At 23.7% G+C, this 22,880-nt stretch overlaps 1 pseudogene; it reads left to right on the top strand.

The window, feature by feature from the left end:
* Positions 1 to 17,734: 17,734 nt before the first annotated feature.
* On the top strand, positions 17,735 to 22,635 carry LOC133667591 (protein maelstrom 2-like; annotated as a pseudogene).
* The last annotated feature ends 245 nt before the right edge of the window (positions 22,636 to 22,880 follow it).

Here is a 22,880-nt window from a genome sequence, read left to right as displayed (position 1 = left end):
TTCGTAATATCTAATGAAAATATCCAATTTATTTTTAATAATTTATAATAATTTATAATAATTAATAATTTAATATTTTATATTATAAATAATTGAATAAAAATTAAATAAATTATATAAAAATTTAATTAATTTTCGAATTTTGATATTTAACTTTATTTTCACTTATTTTGTATTTACGTTTTATTTAATTTATATAATATTTCATTTGTACGATAATTAACATTTTTATTTAATTTACTTATTTAAAATCATTCGAAATATCAAATGAATAGTTAAAGAATTTCACGATATCATTTATTAACTCCAATTTTATCGATAATGCATATTAATTTTTGAAAAATCAATTTTATTTCGTTACAATATTTAACAATATTTAGTTATATTAATGATAAAGGATATAATTATTACCAAATATTTTATTTATAATTTCCTAATTAAATTGTATTCCACAATACGCAGCAGTAACAACGTCGGAGAGTAAAATCATTTGAAGTTCCTTCATTTGCAATTTTCCAATTAAATTTTATCCCGCAATATTACATATCTGTAATAATAACGAACAATAAACTCATTGTGAATCACCTTTATCTGAAACGTTTTAATTAAATTACATCTGACCAAAAATTAGCAATCGCTCTCCAATCGATGTTAACAATAATACATTATATTCCTTATTATTTGAATTCTCGTTATTTTTAATTAAAAATTTTTTCTAATTACGATATTAAAATATTCAATATCTTAACAAAATATACAAATATACAAAAAGGAAATCTATCTAAATTTATTTATAGATTTATTCTTTTTATTTATTTATCCATACATAGATAATTTCAAAATTAATTTCATATATATATATATATATATATATCTAAATTATTTACGTATTACAATTGTATGATATACATGTGATATATATATCTATTACTTAATTTTTCTTTATATCTAAAAAAATATTCTCAAAATAGCATTTATTTTACTTCATTTCAATTCGTATTAATAATTTGCATAAAAAGAAAAAGAAAAAAAAATCATAAAATATGCATTATATTTTCTATTTATTAAGAAAATAATTTCAATTAAAATATCATTTTATTGCAAAATTGCAATTTCTCTTTTTTTCAATCCATAAAATTAATAAAAAGAAGAAGAAAAGAAAGAAATTTTTTTTATCCGTAGATAAGTCATTTCAATAATCAAGAATATAATATATTTCTTATTATTATAATTCTTATTATCACATAAAAAATTTTTCAAATTATATTATTAATGTTCTCTATAAAACAGAAACATCATGTATTTTTTTTCATTTCAATCTATATGGATTAATTTTATAAATTATTACAATACATAGAAATAAATTTTGAATTAATAAAAAAAGAAAAATAAAAATTCATAATAATTAATAAAAGTTCTTCAAATTAATATTTATTAAATTTTATCTTATACAAAATTTTCTTTCATGTAAATAAAAAGGAAGAAAAGTAAAAGATATATCTCCAGATAAATAATACCAATAATAAAATACATAATATATTATACATTCCTCATTTTTTTTCACAGTTTTCACTATATTCAATAAAAAATTTCTCCAAATTATAATATCACTTTATACCAAACATTTCTTTCTTTGTGACATCATAAAATGAATTAACTTTATAATTTATATGGAAATAAATTTTATATTAAATTTTAAATAATATTTCAATAATTGAACAAACAAAAAATTTCTTATTACTCTTAGTGTAAAATATTACAATATTATTCTACATGAAATATCCATCAAACTTTTTTCAAATCTACAAATTAGTTCTTTGAAATACAATATTCTACTCTTTGTCTTTCTTTAAATTCCAATACATAAAAAAAATTTATGTTTTATAATCTATACGAAAATATATTTTACGTATAATAAAATTTCAATAACAGAATTCAATAATAGAATTTTAAAAATTAAAAATTATATTTCTAATTATAACATGAAATTTCGTCAAATTATATAACGTTACTTTATTCAAAACATCTATCAATCTTTCTTCAATCCATCTAAAATGAGAGAAGATAAAACGACATATCTATATATACAAATAATTTCAGTAATAGAACGCGGAATACAATACATTTCCCATTACTCATAGTTTCTCATTTTATATCCAACAAAAAAAATTCCTCAAATCACGACTCTTTACAAAACATCCACCACGCTTTTATTCCCTTCCTTCAATCGTCCCATCATTTCCACGAAAATTTTTCCCCGTGGCCATTGGCCGGTCCCCCGACGATCTTCACGCCAAGAAAAATAAAAAAACCGATCTTTTCTTGTTTCCTTCGAGCAATAAACTAACCGTAAAAGCGGGTTAAGTGATTGCAACCGCGCCGAGGGAACCGCTTTCTGTTCCCTTCTGCTTTTCCTCTGTCGGGCCCCCCACCCGTGTCCTCCTAGTTACTTGTGTTTTATCCTCCACCATCGTCGTTTCTACGTAGGATATCGGCCCGATTTTATCGATTCACGGTAAAACCGCGAAAGGTGTCGTCGTAACCGCGTTTTATGCGCGATGATCAGTATCCCAAAGTGATTCAGGGATCTCCTCAGGGAAGGTAGAACACGAACCGTGACCATGAGAGAGTTAATGGAGACAATTTCTTCGAGATACAACCTATAAATAAATTTTTTTGCCTTTGCCGCTTTGTTCTTTAAAGAGAAGAGAAAAAATGATTTTAAATCAAGTTTATATATCGAATTATATTGTCGAAAGATTTTTATGGCTTATCGTATTTGTATATATTTGTACTTGCATTTTTATATTTATAGCTTATAAATGTAATTATATGTATAATTTTTTATTAAAAACTAACATTTTTTCTAAATTCTTTTTTAAATTTTGTAGAAATATTAAAACGAAGAAAGAAAAATCGTCATATTTCAAGCATTAAAATATATTTTTTATATTAAAATAATAATATAAAATTTGTAGAAAAAAATCTTACTTTTTATAGAAAAAGAATGGACTTATATAGTTTTAAAACATCTGGATATTATTCATTTTTATCAAAATGTATAGGAAGATAAGGAATAATTTTTTCGTACATAATAGAATATCATTGCACAAAATTAATTTGTAAGTTGTATTGTATAAAAAATTTCACATAAAATTCTGCAAAAATTAAAAACTGATTCAAAATTCATCGTTTTTAAAAAAAAAATGAATAAACTTTATTCTCTGATTGCAATCCTAGCAGCAAAACATCACAAAATGTACAGAATTCAAGAAATGGAAGTTCATCTAAAGTGGCAATGACTAGAGCCAGAGCGAACCAAAGTCTCGAAAGTTGAAACACAATGTGGAAGCGATTTTATCACAAACAGAAAACGAGCGGGCGAGGAAGCGGACCGCGAGCAGAGTTCAACAAACTTTCAGCCGCGTTTCAGCGTACCATTCACGATGATGACACAAGTGTTTCGAGCCAAGCTGTGGTGTCGTTGCGTGAGTGTTGCACTTTCGCGGCTCGCGATTAACTTAATCGTATATAAACAAAATTTTATTTGCTTGATAGAAAAAAGATATAATTTTTAAAATTTTTTAACTACGACGAAATATGGAATGGACAATAATTCTGGTTGTAATTTCGAAATTTGAATTGATGATGATAGAAGAGAAAAGATGGAAAAATCTAAAATTTTAACTTTAGATTATTTATTAATTTTTGGTATATTAATGAAAAATTTTTAATAACTTTACATTCAAAGTTATACACTTATTATACATATATTTTATAATGTCCATTTTGAAACATGAATGTATTTATAATATAAAATTAAAGAAGAAATATAATATAATAAAATGAATGAATAACATTGGAAAATAATATTAATAAAATAAAAATTAATTTTCTATGTCATGCCTATGTTTTGCATTTGTAATTTTTGCTTTATTTCAGATAGTAGAATTAAATTTAAAATTTAACATTTTTTAATTGCTAATGCCTACTTAAGCTGCTTTCTTTCTTTCCACATAAATTATTCTATAATTTAATTATAATTGAACAACTCTTCTTTACAATTGAATTGAAATAATTTTTGAAATGCAATGTGATTCTTCTTGTTCTATTCTTAGAAATAATACTTGATTTTTATAAAGAGTTCTATATAAGTACATAAATTATATTAATGATATAGATTACTGGATTAAATAAATTATTGATAAAATTACTTCTTCCACAAAAAAAGGCATCATAATAATTTAAAAATTGAATTAAATTTTCAATCTCTCCCTTGGAGATTTTTCCCTTGGGGATTTAAATAATTTATCAATAATCATCATATAAAAGTTACGACAATCATAAAAAAATTAACCACTGAATAAAAATGAATAAAAAATGTCATTCTTCGACATTTAAACAATTATAAACAATAACCTTTATATAAAAATTAAATAATTCATGATATAAATAATTAAATATCTTAATCTTAAATCATCAAAAAATTAGATCAAACTCTATAAAAAGTACCGTTTCTACGTCATTTAAACAATTAACTAATAATATTTGCGCGAAATTTAAACGAGCTTGCTATGAAAATTAAGCACAGATCAAACAACACACGGAAAAACAGCGTATAAACAAATCCCTAATCTATCCATTCAACTAAATCATCAAAAAGCCAGACGGGGGATCCTCGAACCGCAGCAAACTTCATTCCCGGACATTTTTTACACCGACACGGGTCGGTGGTTCCATCGGGCTGGATAGAGGGTCCTTTTCGGGCTGCAAAAGGAGAGTTGCGTGGAGCGCATGAAATTTACATGAAACGATCGCACCGATCCGATCGGACGCACAATGAGCGTCACGGCTCCCCGCTACATTGTCCGCGCTCGTTCGCAGAACGAACAGGATGCACAGGGTACGCTCCACTTGCGATGATGGCAAAATCACCGCCGAAAAATCGCGACCCATGAAGGGAACATTCCCCCTCCCCCCTTGTTCCACTGCTTGTTTCGATGCCATTTACACAATCTGGTTCGTTAGATGGGCATCTCTCAGGTAAGTATTTTCCAATTTTTCGAGTTAATTTCTTCTTTGTCAAATAACTTGCGACCTTCTTGTATGAGAAAGGATGAAGGAAAATTAATAGACGAATACCGTGACATCGTAGTTGCAATTAAATTAAATTAGATTCTAATGTATATATATATAAATTAATAATTAATAAAATGTAAAAAAATTATATATTATGAAAATTTTATTAGACTGAAAGAAGAAAAATTGAATATTGTATATATATATATATATATATTTTTTATTTTTAATATTTAGCAATATATGATATTTTCGTAAAAGATTAAAAATAACATATTCTTTTCGAAACAAAATATTAGTTTTAAATAAATTTGTTATTATGCATATAATATTATTGAGTAAAAATTAATGCATTTTTAGTCAATTTCCATTTTTCCATGTGAATGATTTAAATTGGAAACCATTAGTTCTTAAGTTTTCATTTCTCATTTTAATTTTTAGAATTTTTAGATAAAGAATGTGTTCTTCAAATTCCATAGAAGAGAAGGAAGAAACAAGCGTAAATAGATTTTTTTAGATATTCATATCAAAGTTTTATTCATATCAAATTTTTAAGTTCAAAAAAAAATGATAAACTGATAAACTTTAATTTATATCTGGGTAAATATATTTTATATTTCCAATCATTATGTATATTTATAATAATTATTTTGAATTATAACTATTTATGCAATAACTGATTAACAAATATTGACGAATAGAATAAAGTAGAAAAAAAATGAAAAAAATGAAAAAAAATTATCATTAAAAATTATCTTCTAATTCTTTAAATAAATTATTTCATTTTTCAATTTTAAAAAATTCAAATTGATTTTTCTTCTCTAATCATAAAAAGCATAAGCCTCATAAGAATGATAAGAAAAATAGTCTATAGAATATTTCTTATTTAATAAACAGAGCATTAAATAAATATAAAGCAAAATATTATCTCATAACATCTCACAATATTATCACAAACATAAAAAGAAAAAAGTAAAATTCAAAATTCATTACATTACTACATTATTCTCAATAAATACTTTTTTATTGTTTCCTTACTTCATTTATGATAATAATTGAATCATAATCAACTTACAATGATCAATTCCATTTCTGAAAAAATTCTAATTTTAATATGAAAATATATAAAATATATTGAAACTTAAAATTTCAGAAATATTTAATTTTATATAGATAATTATTTCAAATGTCGTTTAATTATTAATTATACTTACAATATTGATTCTAACGAGATACAATATTATATTTTACATATTATTATATTTTTATATATTAATCTATATCGATTAAGTATTTTTTATTCATCCTCCAAGTCCTTGAAGTTTTGAACCCTTTCTTACAACATAGTCTTAGAACAAAAAACTATATTTAATTCTTCCTTCACAAGATTCGCAATTCTTTCACATAAAATTCATGCTATATTGATTAAAATTACAAGAATACCTTCGCAAAGATAAAGAATTGACGTGGATATCTGAAACAACGAGTAGTTATCGCAAATTTGTTGACTATATACGGTTGGCCATTTTTTCTTTGCTCATATATCACATCCAAGTCTTTGAACTTTTTCTTGTATGAATAATAAATGAGTAATAATCTCTCTTGGAAAGGAGAATTGATAACAATCGCCGAAACGGTGAATCAGAAACGATTGTGTTTCGTTTGTTTGCCACCGAAATGGTGGATATTCAAGGCCTCGAACTATTTTATAAATGAGAAACGGATAATAGAGGTCTGTAGTCCATTAAGTCCACAGAATGGAAGATTAACGATGAGCAGTAGACTTTAATGACTAGTTAAACGACATCATTTATCCAATGCTTTCCTCTCACTTGGCACACACGATTATATAATAACGTGTGTGTTCAGAAAAAATCAATTTTGTCCAACCTAAAATTCTATTTCAATCAGATAATAAATATTTTTAATTACAATAATTGAATTGAAAAGTATTGAAAAACGAAAAGAAAAAAAAATAAAAAATTGAATAATTTCTTTTTTAATTTAATTGTCTTACATATATCATTTTTTCTTATTTTTTTAATTCAATCAATCACTACAATTAATTACAATTGTTTAATACATTAAATCACTTCAAGGATCATTAATTAAATTTTGTTACCTTAACTTTCGAAACATTTTTTTGTTTTATTTTTTCTCTATATAAAATGTTGCAATATATTGGTAAAAACCAATTAAAATGCCAATTAAAATGAATCTAAAATCTCAGATACAAACTCGATCGATTTATTATTGATTAAATAAAGATAAATTTACATCGTTGCAATATTCTCGTAAATTTATATGTATTATTATTAATCAAGATTTCTAGTCGCAAAAAAACAAAAAATTTTCGAAATTCGAGAGTTCAAAATATTTTTCGAAAAATTTATTATAATAATTCCATCAAATACGGACGAAAAAATTCAATTTTATAATATTGAAACGAAAGATCATTTATATCGCGCGCCCACGGAATAAATATGGCGACGCGGCCAACTACATATTAGATTAATTTTTCACCGATGCAACCGCTAATTGGCCAACCACGTCGAGGTGTCGAGGTTTTCGTTATTCGATTAAGCAGAATTTCCTGGTGGAAAAATTACCGCCAGTCTTTTTGTCAGGCCTGTCCATACGTCTCTTTCGAGTCAAGTCCGAATTAATTCGCAATTAATGGCCGACCGTTCCTAATCTGCCATGCTTAAACTCGCGTTACGACGAGCTATGTGGAATTTAACGCGATCTGCAATGACGTCCGTCGTCGAAAACGTCGTTTCTCTCCGAGAATATTGTTCGCTAATTCGATAAAGGCAAATGTCTTTTAAAAAGATGTGGGATATTTGTAAATATCGGAATTTGTATCATGATAACAATGTTTAATAAAATTGATCTAATCAATATTTTTCTTCTAAAATAATATAATCAAGAATTAAAATAAAAATAATTGTATACAATTCTGATCTGTCTTTATTTTAATTGAACTTTCATTCTGAATAACTGTAACTATTTATGCACAGAATTATTAAATTATTATTCATTAAATTATTTAATAAATTAATAAATTTAATAAAATAATATAATTAATTAAATAAATAAATTTTTATTTATCTTATCTCTTAATCTAATATCTTAATCAATAATAAAAAAACCTATTTAAAATAATAATAATATTTATAATATATAATATATATATATATATATATATATATATATATATATATATATATATATATATATATATATATATATATATTATTTATTATTTTTATATTTTTTATTTATATTTTTTTTTTTATTTAATTTTAACATATATAATAATACTTATAATTTTTTTTTTTTTTTTTTCTTTTCTTTTCTCAATCTATTACCCATCTCCATTCCAAAAAAAAAAAAAAAAAAAAAAAAAAAAAAAAACATCCATACTTATTTCGAGAATCACACTTCACGAAATTCTTTTAACACGGTTCACTTCTTACGATATGATCACGAGATAAAAGCGTCAAGAAAGAGGGTCAGTGGCGTGGTCGCGAAATGGAAGCCGGTTGGATCGTAACGAGAAAACCAGAGGGATGGAAAAAGTTGGCGGAGAATCACGTTTAAACCGGCTCGAGAATCTAGAAGAGAGACTCAGTTTGCTTCCGGAAATTCCGCTCCTTTCCTTTTGTTAGCTCCCTGTAACCCAGTGGGTTTCCAAGCCTCTCGAACCGATGGACTCTCGTTATAGTCACGATTTGAAAATGCGCGCGTTATCGTATAGCGATGGATGTTGGCATGGTAAAAAGAGAAGTTTTCTTACTTTGTCTCTTCATTCGAGTTATTTTTGTCTTCTATGTTCATTATTTTGTTTTTTTTTGAAGAGATAATAATAATTTTTTAGTGGATTTGATGGAAAAATAGAGAAATGAATATTGTTTAATAATTCTATTTTAAAAGTTAATAAAGTAAACAAAAATAATTAGCTACAGAAAAAAAGTTAGATTAATTCTTGATTATATTTTTGGATAATATTTTTTAATATATTTCCAAGTTTTAAATTTAAACGAATAAAGAAATTATTGTGTGAAATTAACGTGAATCTTTTTTAGGTTACGCTTTAGAAAATGATTATGTTTTAATTAAAGATTATGTATTATAGGTAGTATTAAGAATATAAAAAATGTTATTTGTATTTGGAATATATTATATTTACATAAATTATGAATATAATTGTTTTTAAATTGTTACAAATAAAATGTTTAAAAATAAGTTAAAGTAAAATTATAAAAGAAATAATTGCAGACTTATATAGTTTATTAAAATTAATATATTTAATTAAAAAGCTCGGTGAAAAAAATTTATTCTCTACATATATAAAAAATGATACACAGAATTCGAATTTATGTAAAGAAAAATTGAAAAAAATATCTAATAGTAATTTAATTTACTCATGGTCTTCTTAATTTAAAATTTCTTTAAAAAAATTGTAAAATATTTCTAAGTTTTGTTATTTATTACACAATACAATTATTACAATTATTATGATTTTTTTATTAAAATAATTTTTAATAAAAAAATTTATTTCTTCTTATTCGCATTATTGAATTCCCTAACATTTATAGCTGTTTGTCAATTTTCTCTATTATTTTTAAAAATTTTCAACGAGATCAACGAAATATTAATATATTTTTAATTTTTTTCAATAAAAAATTAATAATTCAGAATTTCATTAACATTATATAAATAACAATAACATTATAATATAACATCAGTTTTTCCAAATTTAAAGTTAATTAATTTACATTATTGAATTAAAGATCATAATCTATTAATAAATCAACAAGATATTTTACAAATAACTGTATAAACTGTAATATATTTCAAATTACTTATCTTTCTATTGACATTTTTTCTGTAATACATAATGAATTTAAAATTTCAAACAGAAAAGGTCACGTGGACCATTCTATATATAATGCATTTATATTCGATCCAACATCCAATAACAAAAATAACATTACTAATCTCTATTTCGAACAAGTCTAACAATAGTCGAAGAAATCACCCAGAAAAAACATCAACAGACCCGGCTATGTTTCGTGTAATGCATTCGAACGCCGTCTCGCCGTTTTTCTTTCTTCTCGTAACACTTCCAAGGTTTTCTCACGAACCGTTCACCTTTCTCCTTTTCTTCCGCTTCTGCAGAAATGCGTGCACGCGAGTGCACGCTGCAATACAGTTGAACATCCTCGTTGGTTCACCATGCACGTAGTTCTTGCATCATAACTGTGAAACACTTTTACACGTTTACCATTTGCGTAAAATTTTCATCTTTTCATAATTCTACAGTTCGTGGCTATGCGACATCTGTTATTGAATATTCAAATTTGATTACTTTATAAGCGAATACAATTTCTAGCGTAAATTCCATGTTGCTAATATTATATAGATTTCCTTTGAATTTTTAGATATTGCAAATATTTTATGATTATATATGTAAGCATTTTTAATAAAATGTAAAAAGAAGAAAATAAAAAATTTATTAATGTTAATTAGTTATGATCAACAATCAATTAATTAAGTATTTCACATATATTTTGTAAAATCTATGTATTCTTAATTTTGTAATATACGATAAATAATTTTGATAAAGCATTGCAAATTTAACATATAGATATTATTTATATTTTTTGTTCATCTTTCCTTCTCTACATTATTGTTAATTTTTATTCTTAATAATTCTTTGTAATTCTTAATATTTCTTATTTTTTAAATATCATTATTATCATTCAATATCATTATTAAACAATCTTTTTTAAATAAAATAATATAAATAACATAATAAAATATATGAAACTAGAATATTTATTAAAATAATTTATATAGTTTTTAAAAATATTTTTTATAAAGAAAAAAAATAGAATATATGCCAAGTTAAATCTACTAATAAAATAATAAAATAAATAAAACATTCAAATATACATTCAAATAATGATTCATCAATTAAGTTACAAGTTAGAAATCTAAAAAAATTAATAACAAAATAAATTTATAAATCTGACAAAGAAGAGTCACGAATTTTGAAAATTGTTTCTGAACTTTCTAAACTTAAATTATTGTAGCTGAAAAATATACGTATCCATTATTTTTTGCTATTTTACGAATTTTCTTCAAAAAGTTATCTTCAATCATAATTATAATTGGCATTTGTATATTTAAATTATAATATCTAAAAAGCAAAAAATAAAAAGAAAAATTGAAAAGTAATTGATGAATTTGTAGAATTCCATTTTTATATTTAAAAAATATATTTTTTTTACATAATAATTAACAGTAATTGAATCGATAAATCTTCATTTCAATTTCTGATAAATTTTTTAAGATTTTTTTGGAGTTATCGATTGGCAATATCAAAAAATAATTATTTGTTGTTAACAATAAAACAAATAATTTCTTGATTACCGATATATATTGCACATATATCTGTTCTATAATAATTATAAAACAGATTAATAAAAAACAATTAAATATCTATATTGTAAATCGTTTGTTTTTTATCTAATTTACATCCATTATATTTTAGTAGAATTTATTTTTGAATATATTACATATTAGTTCAAAGACAATGGACTTTCCCTAAATGGATTCTTGTTAGAAAATCTTCATTAAAAAAAAAAAAGATAGAAATATATCAAACCAAAAATACATATAAATTACATGGAAACGACTATACATATATTTTTCCAAGGAAATTCTAATTATACTGGGTTTAAATCTAATTAACATTACCACATCTCTCAACACGAGAATCAGCCTAGTGCAACGAGAAGCAACGAGCAAAACAAATGCTAAATATCAGAAAGATAACCGATCCCAGACTCTCGAGCGATATCGTAGGTACAAGGACCACCGAGTACGTACGAGGCCGTTTAAATTAAAGCGAAGTGGTGTTTCATGAATAATTGAAAAGTCCGGTCGTTTCGATCCTCGTGCGTGTACAGACGCGGATGTTCGACGTTAACCATTTTAGAAATCGACGAAACTGCCAACTCTACATTCAGAATTCACAATGGATTTTTGTGAAATTCTTTTTTATTATGGAAAAAAAAATTCGTTGTTTTGAAAGGTTGAGTTTCCTTTTTTCTGATGTTGAGAGAGAAAAACTATTGTTCTCTCTATACCTACAAGAGAGTATTTTTAGAATTTCTTTTTCATGATAGAGAAAATAGTGTTGTCTTTTCGAGAGAATTTATTGTTGTAATTTATATTTTTCTATTTGCCAAATATTTTTCTTACTTCTTTTCTAAAAAAGAAATTGTTATGAAAAATTGAATCTGTATTTTTAAAACTATTTTCGTCGTAGAAAATAATAGATCATTGTTTCTTGATTGTGGCTTTTATTTATCAGAGGACAAATATTTTGAAAATATTTCAAATAATAAAAAAAATGAAATTGAAACATTATGATTTATATTATATTATATTGTATAATATTGTATATTAAAAGTATTTTTAAGAATAATAATTTAATATAAAAAATTGTTATCATTTAATTAAAAATTATTAGAAATTCTTTATGACAAATATTGGAGATAAATTTTGGATTATTAATATTTCATTATTTCTCCTTTGATGCTACATTACATGTGTTTTCATATAAAGAGAAAACAAACAAAAAAAAAAAAGATTAAGATTTTACTTCTCTCATGACAGATAGCAATTTTAATAAACCAATAGAAATTTATAAAATCTAATAAAAAATTTTACTAATTCTACTTCTCAAGATATATATAAATATTTTTTAATAAAAGTTTTCAAATTACGAAAAATGCAATAATTTAAGTAAATGTTTTGTTTGAATGTTTTTATTTTCATATCAATCTAATGAAACTAATTTTACATTTGCTTCTCCATTAATTGAATTATCTATTCAATCTAGTTATTAAGTTTCAAATAAATGCAATGCATGGATAATATTTATTTATAAATAAATTAGAGCATAATATTTTGTATAATTTTATAGTGTTCAAAGTATCTTATTGGTATACTTTAATTTGGTTTAAAATTTATCATTTTTTTCCTTTGTCGATGTCTTAAATTTCATTCAAATTGAGATATAATATCGTATGAAATTAGAGGGTAATTAAAATCATTTCTTTAAAAAAATTACAAGTTTTCGAATTTTGCAATTTATATATGAAATATCTCATACGATATATATTAAATAATTATTATTATTAGTAACAATAATTTATTTCTTCCATTTTTTTTAGCACACAGTAAATAAATCAACGATTTGTTTTATTTCGTATAATATTTAGAATTTCTTGAACATTTTACATACATAAAAAAATTTTATCAATAAAAAGATAATAAAATAAAACATATATAAATATATCTTACAAAGTAAAAAACAAGAAGTACTAATTTCATTTAATAAAAATTACTTTAATATTTACTTTAATATTAAGCAGTTAAGTTAACGATGTCCAATAATATTACAAATATACATACACAATATATAAGTGAGCAGTAACAGACTAATGATGTTGACTGGCAACATTTCCCAGTTTAGTTATAACACAATCGGTTAATATGAAAAAGCTCTTATATTCAAAATTCACGTGCACATCAAATAAACGCCTATGCCAACAAATAAGACATTCTTCACAATTTCATTCTATCAATTATAAACAAACAAAATTCTTTTGATTATAATATTTTAATGTTGTACAATTATAGAATAAATACTTTGCCTAGCTATCTTCATACTCGTCCTTCTAACATCATATAGTACTTTTTCACGATATTTTCAAAAAATTAAAATGCATCTGACATAAAAATAAAACAAACGAAACACACGTTCGGATACCGCGAAACTATACCCCTTTCGACACGAACCAAATCCTCACTCGACAAATCAAAGATTTTTCCTCGCAATAATTTCCACCAAAAGCTCTCTCCTACTCTTCGTATAATAACATCTCATTCCCGATTTCTTCTCTCTCTCTCTCTCTCTCTCTGGAAGGAAGGAAAGCTAAAGTGGGGATGGATGGGGACCTCGCCTCGATATACGGGAATATACATAATGAAATTCACAGTGGTTGGGCGGAGGAGGGGAGATTGCCGCGTGAACCGCAGCCGGGGCGAATCGAAAATATGCGGAAATATAGCCAGGATTCCGGTGAACCGGGTAGAGCCGGCGTTTGTGAATTTTACATATTGCCGGGGTACAGGGGGAGGAGGAGCTCTCCATCTCGGCGGGAGAAGAATTCGCGTCTCGGCAAGCCGTCTACGCTGAAACAAAAATGCAAATTATTGTTTGGCGCGAGCGCCCGGAAACGATCCTACCCCACCTACCAGAACCGAGTAGCGAAAGCCGGAAGGGAGTTTACTTTTCAGGGTGTGGAACGAGGTGAGACGAATGTACCAAGCTTGTCTTCAAGATCGTAAGATGTTTGGAGATGGAGAATAAGATTTTGAATACGAATTATCATTTTTGAGAAGAATGTTTGTTTTGAATTGCACACATGCGTTTTTTTTTGTATTGAGGTAAGTTTAACTTTTGTTATTGAATTTATATGTTGTAGATAGTGTGTGCAATTGTGTAAAGAATTGGAGAGTGGCTGATCTCTCTCGCGAAGAATTAATTCGAATGTGAAGATATGGAATGAGGGGAGAATGAATTATCATTTTTGAGAAGAAATATTGGATTGAATTGCATACGTATGTGTATAAGGAAATGTTTTATATCTTTCTATGTTGAGATAAGTTTGATTAGTTGTTATTGAATTTATAATTTGTAATTGTAAATATTGTAGCTTTGCAATTGTGATATAAAGAATTGGAGAATTGATTTACTTTTTGAATGTAAAATTTTAATTTTTAAGAAAATTTATATCAAGACATTGGTAAAGAAATTTTAAACAGGATTTATGGTAAAAACATGATTTTGATTTGTTATTGAATTTTTGATTTCCATATGCATTTTTATCTCATTGCAATTTCAATAATTCAGGAAAATATTTAATTTTAGAGAATTAAAGCCTATTGTAAACTCTCAGAGTATTGAATATACTTAAAGACTAATTACTTTGAATTTTTTCCTACTTTAATGTTTTCAAAGTAATATTTAAAAAATTAATTAATTCTTCATTGATCATAATTAACCTATATATCAAAAATAGAATGGTTTATTCTTATGAAAAAGAAAGTATGCGATTTGAGTCATAATTATTATCTTAATCAGTTAGAATAACTTTTATATATCTTATCAACAAAAAATTAATATGTAGTCATAATTGTATAAATATAACCATGGATATTATCAATCTAATTTCAATCGAAATTAGTATTATATCTTTTACCATATTTACAAATCATCGATGTGATATCACATATGAATTAATGTAACATTTTTAAATGTTCAAATAAATTATAAATATAACTACGTAAATATACATTATATCTTATAATTTTTAATATCGAAATAAGTTTATTTTTTATTTCATTTTTGAAAAGAATTAATAATTTATAAATTTATATTCTTGTGTGCGATTAAAATATTAATTTAATCATAAATTATTGCCAAACTTTGATATCTACGTATTAATATCATCAATTCTCACACGATATACTCAAGTATTTTATTATGTGACGTTATTTTAATACATAATGTGTAAATGTATAAAATATTGTATAGAATATTATAAAACAGAATTTTTAGATTGCCCATGCATAATGTCACGATGAATGAGATAGTATTATCAGTGGTACTTTTTCTTTTTGGATTGATAAATTTCTCGTTACAAGATGAACGAGTTCTAAAAGTAACCACACGCTTGGGAGATGCAAATGGTTACTATAAAGAATCTCAGTCTGGAAAAACATACGAGGCTTACGATTCTTTATGCACAGCTTCTTGTTGGAAAACTACGATTCAAAGTATATTTCACATTATTAAAAATACTATTTAATGAAAGGATTACAAAAATTATCAATGTTTAAATTGTTGTAACTTTGGAAAAAAAATATATTCTTTGGAGAAAAAATCAATGTAAGTATATGAAAGTAGATTTTATCCTTTAAAATAAATCTAAATTAATTATTATATGTTTTTTTTTCAAATTGCAGTAATTAAGAAATCAAAGAATTTTTCAGTTAAAATTTTAGTTAAAATTTAATTTTGATGTTAATATGTAATTTTATCCTTTAGTAGATTTTATCCTTTAAAATAAATCTAGATTAATTATTATATGTTTTTTTTTCAAATTGCAGTAATTAAGAAATCAAACAATTTTTCAGTTAAAATTTTAGTTAAAATTTAATTTTGATGTTGATATGTAATACTATAAAATTACCAATATTCTTTCGAATTAATAAAGTATTTTTGAATAAAGAAATACTTATTTTATTTTATGAAAATTATTTTATATTGTAGTAAGAATAATATTGATAACTATAAAAAAAATAAGATGTAATATACGTAGAAATAATTCTAGTTTATCTTAAAGGTTATAAATTTCGTGATACATTTAATCACATTTTATTTATATTTTAATCTTATCTTAATATATTGGTTGACTTAATCTTAATTTCTTTTTTTTGTATTATGCACCCCATATGGAGTGATAACAATATTTTAGAAACTTACCTATCACATGTAGAAAATTTAAAAATATTTTTATTAAAGTAATAATTATAATAATTATAAAAAGAAAATATATTAAATTATAATATAAATAAAGATTATAGCTTAACATGTATGTCATGTGATAGTCAATGTATTAATAAATTTTAGTTTAGGAGTGTTTAAAGTTAAAAATGTTTTGCGACTTGTGAAGAATTTCTATCTTTTCTTGTAGCTTAATAATTAATAATTTCGTTTTATTAATAATAAAATTTATATTAATTAAATTTATAATTAATAAAATTTTGAGCATATATAGATTATAATGAATATATGGCAAATTTTTATATATTATTTCGAATTTTTAATCCTCTTACAAAGATATTTTTAATTAGAATTACACAAAACATGAAGAAATTTAATAAAATTACTAAAATCAATTTTTTAAAATAATTTTTTTTATAAAATAATGTACGAATAATTTTATGATTAATTGTACTTCTACGTTCATTTTTCAACTTTCAATTTCACTGTAAGAAGAAAATATTGTTTTAATTATAATAAATATATTTGAATGATGCAAATTCGAATATTAAAACGTTCGAATTATAAATTTTTAAATAACGAAGATTTTATCACAAAATATTAAAATATTTATTTTAATCTTTGAACCACGAAATTTTTTTTAAAGAGAAAACTCTTTAGAAAATTGTTTCAAATTTTATTTATAATATAATGTAATAATATAATAAATAATTTTGATTAACTTGAGAGAAATGTTTCAATATTGTTTACTTTTAATATAAGCAAGAAACAGAGTAAACGAACTGTTCGATCAAAATGACCTTGCAGCCACATAAACTGGCTCGATCCTCTGGGAATATAAATTGTCTGCGAGGAAAAAGGGTTTCATATGTGCACAATATCTCATGCAATCTACTGCAAATGGCGACATGATAATCGGATGAGAAGATTGTTTGTACATAAACATTTACGTATCGATTCGAGATAATAATAATATTTTGTTATAAGTAATTTTTTGAATTCATGGAGGAGTTTGGTAATGGAAATCATGTAGACGAAAGACGTTTAATGGATCGTGATATCGTATTTGTCTCGTTCAATTATCGTATAGAACCTTTCGGTAAATGTACGTGTAATGCAAAGTGTTTCACTTCAATTAGGGCAATTATTTACTCAAGGACAAAATTAAACATTTCTTTAAAATATAATTATTCATTTTTTTATATGTCAATATTTAAATATTATTAAGTTTCTATACAAAATATTGAAATATTGAAATATTTATACGAAAATTTTATTAGTTTAAAAGATATTTTAATTTTAATCGTAAATTGGAGGATAAAAAAAATGTAAATTATAAATATATGAGAATGCTCTGTTTCTTTCTTTGTCTTTCAGATATAAAAATTTGAAAACTATAAAATAATAAATAAACATAAATTTTTTATATAAATACATTAATATATTTATTATAAACAATAAAACAGAATACATTTATTGACGTATAAAAACAATACAATTATATAAAAGGCAAAATTCAAAACTCTTCCATTTTTGATACAAATGAATCATATAATGTTTCATTTAATTTTTTTCAAAGTTTAAAATTTATCCGTAAAAAGCTGAAATTTGCTTGAATTTTCTTGCTAAATTCTTTTGACGTAATTTTTTGAATTATATCAAAGATAATTGTAAACATCTTTTTTCTATATATATGTATATCATTTTTATATATATAAAAATATTTTTAATAATCTATAATCATAATTATATAATTTAAAAGAATCAACTTCAATGACTTTGATTTTAATATTATAAAATTAGAATTTTATCAGAGAAAATTTGTTATAAATATATACATAAATATGAGTTTTTACTATATAAATATGTAATATATTTGTATGTAAAGATAAACAAAAAAATCTTTCTTACGATTTTTAAAACCAGTAAACATTAACGTTTAATAAAATAATATTATAATAAACATTTAACATGAAATCGAATTCAAAACAAATTAAAAATGAATAATTTTAATAATATTTTTTATTCTAAATTAATTCTATTATTTTATTTGATATAATTTTAATCAATTTTCAGTGTATCATTTTATTCCATGCTGTCTGAATTGCAATTTTAAACGATAATGTTTTCCTATATTTTTTGTATTTTTATTTATTTTTTCCATATATTTTTTGCAGCAAAACATGCAGACCATTTTAAATTATTGACTTTATTTTGAAAGCCAATAGTTATAAAACTTATATGTGTATATGGACTGCATCATTATCTATTGAAAAATTTAATTTTTTTCATGTATTATTTTTCAAAAAACATTAAACTATTTTTTAAAAATCTATTCATGGCTATTCATTTCTATTGAAATATTGAAGATAATATTCCATTGATATAAGATCATCCTCATCAAACCCACTATCAAAATTTTATCTTAAATCAATACGAATTACATTGGTTAAAGCCATCCAAATCAAATTTTTTTTCATCAGAAAAAATAACCTAATAAATAAATAATGTACAATAAATTTATTTATGTCATGTAAATATTTTTTGATTCAATTTTATAGCTATGAGAAATAGTATATACATTGGTCGAAGACAAATCAAATTTTTTTTTATCAGAAAAAATAATTTATTTATAAATAAATAATGAATAATAAATTTATTCATAACGTATAGATATTTTTTGATTAGTTTTATAGTTATGAGACGTAGTACATTCATTAGTCAGAGTCAAATCAAATTTTTTTTCATCAGAAAAAATAATCTATTTATAAATAAACTATGAATAATAAATTTATTCATATCATGTAAATATTTTTTGATTCAATTTTATAGTTATGAAACGTAATACATATTAGCAAGATAAAATTTTAATCATCATTTATTATTTATTGGAAAATTATTATTTTTCAAAATTATATAGGTCGATTCTATTCCCTCTATTTCTAATAATTACCAAATTTATAAAACCAATACTGATTATATCAATTAAAAACATAATTCTTTCCTATTTTAATAATAAGACTATCAGGGTTTTTATTCTATCGTAAAATGAAAATTTTCTTTGTTCAGAATAAACAATGTTGAATTGATGAAACAGTTGAACGATGATCGGGACAATATTGCACCGGCACAATATTGCTCAATTATAACGATACTATTCCATTGAACGAGCATAAAGAGATGGCGGAAAAAATTAGAGAGCATTATTTGGGATCGAAAAATATCGATGGAAGCATAGCCATGCAATTGATACATATGGTCAGCGATGAAAAATCCATTATGGACTTACTATTTTTTGTACAAATCTAAACAAGATTTTTGTTACATTAATTGTATAATGAAATAAAATAGCGTTAAAATAAAATATAATTAAAGTAATACAACAGGGACGAGCCTGATGGTATTGATGTGAATTTTGTGATTGATAAAAGCATTGCAAATATTAAAAATTCAAAGGATCTTAAAACGCAACAACTTTTACTTAATTTTTATATTTCGTTTGCTATTGAAGGATAAGTAGATTGAAAAGATAGATCACTATTATTAGATTATGGATTTTTATGCAAATACATATTTGTTTTATATCTTTTATAGAGAGTTTTAATACATTCGTGGAATAATTTTGAAGGATTGAATTTAGAGATCGAAATAAACATAAAAGTTATATGTTGGTTGAAGATTATTTATTAAGTTATGAGAGTGAAATGATTCTATCTCTATCATCGTCTCAATCTTTTTTCATCTCGTTTCGACTAACGCAAATTTCAATTATTTGTAACTTAATAAATGAGATTTAATCGATATTATTATATAATATTTTTATATAGAAACTTTTATGTTTATTTTAAACTCTAGAATTAATTCTTCGAAAATTAATAGGAATATATTAAACGTATATAGATATGTATGATAATATGATTGTGAATATTAAATATATGATAAATAAATTTTCTTTAATACATGTCACAGATTATTCTACGTATAAATATTGTGATTGTGATCACTGATAATAGTATAATTTAAAAAATGTAAATTTTAGAGAAGAGATTTTGAAAATATCAAATGCAGATTTTGTTAATTATTATAATTCTTAATAAATTTAAATATAAAATTAAAGATAGAAATATAATGATAGATTTTGTATTCTGATAAAAAAAGTTTGAAATTTTTTAACTTATTAACAATGCAAAACAGTATAATAATTTAAAATGCAATATAATACAATATCATTAAATTTAATATTCCAAATATTTTTATGTGTGTAGAATGATCTTTTTCTATATAGCTTATAAATTAATTTTTTTTTCAATTAAATAATATTTAATTTATAATACGAAAATCTTCTATAGTTATTTTTATAGATCGTAACGGTATAAAAAGATTTTTGGAATAGGATTAATTTTGATGAAAATAAATTGCCATCTTAATCATATCTATATTAAAAGTAAAGTAAGCTAAAAATATTTTATATTTTTATTTACAACATAGATTATAAACAATACACGTTATAAAAAATATAGATATTTTAAACTATATAAATATCTAGATAAATATTTTTTTTTCAGATGATTTTATAAATGTTCAATAATAAAGTTTTATTACGTGAAATATTAGTTTATACTAACTTTTAATTTAATTTTGAAATAATGAATATTTTATAGGTACATATTATTAAATATTATAATAGAAAATTTTATAGTAGAATATTCAAGAATTTTTAAAATTTGTATCTAATGAAAAATAATAAGTTCAATAATATTCCAATACTAAAGTAAAAAAGAATGAAACCAGAATCGAAGAATAAAAAAATCCTGATACCAAAAAAAAATAATTTCAAATATTAAACCAATATTAAAAAAAATAATAATAAATAAATTTATAAATTTTTAATAATTATTTAATCACTAAAAAATTGTTTCTCAACAATTAAAATAAAAAGAAAAGAGAGAATTCATTTTTCATGTCTTCTATTAGGGAATCGACGAATGTTTGAGGAAGTATGAGTAAGAAGACAATTGGAGAAGATTTGACTGAAGTAGAAAAGCACAAAAAGAACAAGAATTTCAACAAAAAATGCTATAATACATAGATTCTGTTGTATCTATGGGTTTATTACATACCAATTTACAAAAATTAAAATTTATATTTATACATGTAAAGTGGTTTTACAAAAGAGAAATAGGAATTAATAAATGTGAATTTTGTTCAGCAAAATTTGCAGTTACTCAATTTAGCCTTGAAAATGGTGTTGAGAATATATATTATGAAATTGAAGATGAAAATACCATTAGGATGGAAAAGAGATGCAATTGAAACTAATCAACAAACGCACCAAATCCCCATAATTAGAAGATGGACAAAATGACTTTTCATATATGTTTAATGAGTTGACCAAATTTTTAGAATCAAACAAGACTGGAAATAAATTTCCTCATTATTCACTGCAAAAAATTTGACTCCTGTTGTGGAATCGCTGCTAATAAAAATGATTGATGCCAGCAATGGATCGATTGATGATTTTATAATTTATTCGATAAAATCTCTATTTGGAGCATTGCGAAATGCTGCTGTGCAAAAGGTAGATGATCGTAGTATTTCTCTTATTGTTACAGAAAATGAATTTTCGAAAGACTCTTTATGCAATACACGTGGTTTCGAGTGTGATTTTCATAAAATTATAGATATGTCTCAATACTGTACCAAATCTATAGTAAAAAGATGAAGTTTCACAATATGTGACTATTGTTGTGAATATTTAAATATAAAATTGATTGAAGGTGTGCATTGTCCAAAGGAAACCCCATTTCTACAATCTAGTAATCAAGAAAGAAAAAGAAGCTAGTGGTACTGATAAACGTATCAAGCATATGAGTATTAGTGAGACTGAGACATGCATGATTTAATCTTTGAGACAAGCATATGACTACTGGCAGAATCAACCAGGGATCTTAGTTTATTATTAATATATTTTGCCAATTTTGACATATATATATTTTTCGTCGTTGGTGTCCCCTCACCGATCGACTACAATATCTTTCTTTATAAATATTCGAGCACGTATCAAGCATGCTAAACATTTGGTAATCTTTTGAAAAAAATATAATTTAATTTTATAAAGCGCGTAATATAAATTCACGCTGAGGCATAT

Source organism: Apis cerana, unplaced genomic scaffold (assembly GCF_029169275.1).
Source record: "Apis cerana isolate GH-2021 unplaced genomic scaffold, AcerK_1.0 Chr0_AcerK, whole genome shotgun sequence".
Classification (NCBI taxonomy): domain Eukaryota; kingdom Metazoa; phylum Arthropoda; class Insecta; order Hymenoptera; family Apidae; genus Apis; species Apis cerana.
This window is presented reverse-complemented; position numbering and strand designations above follow the sequence as displayed.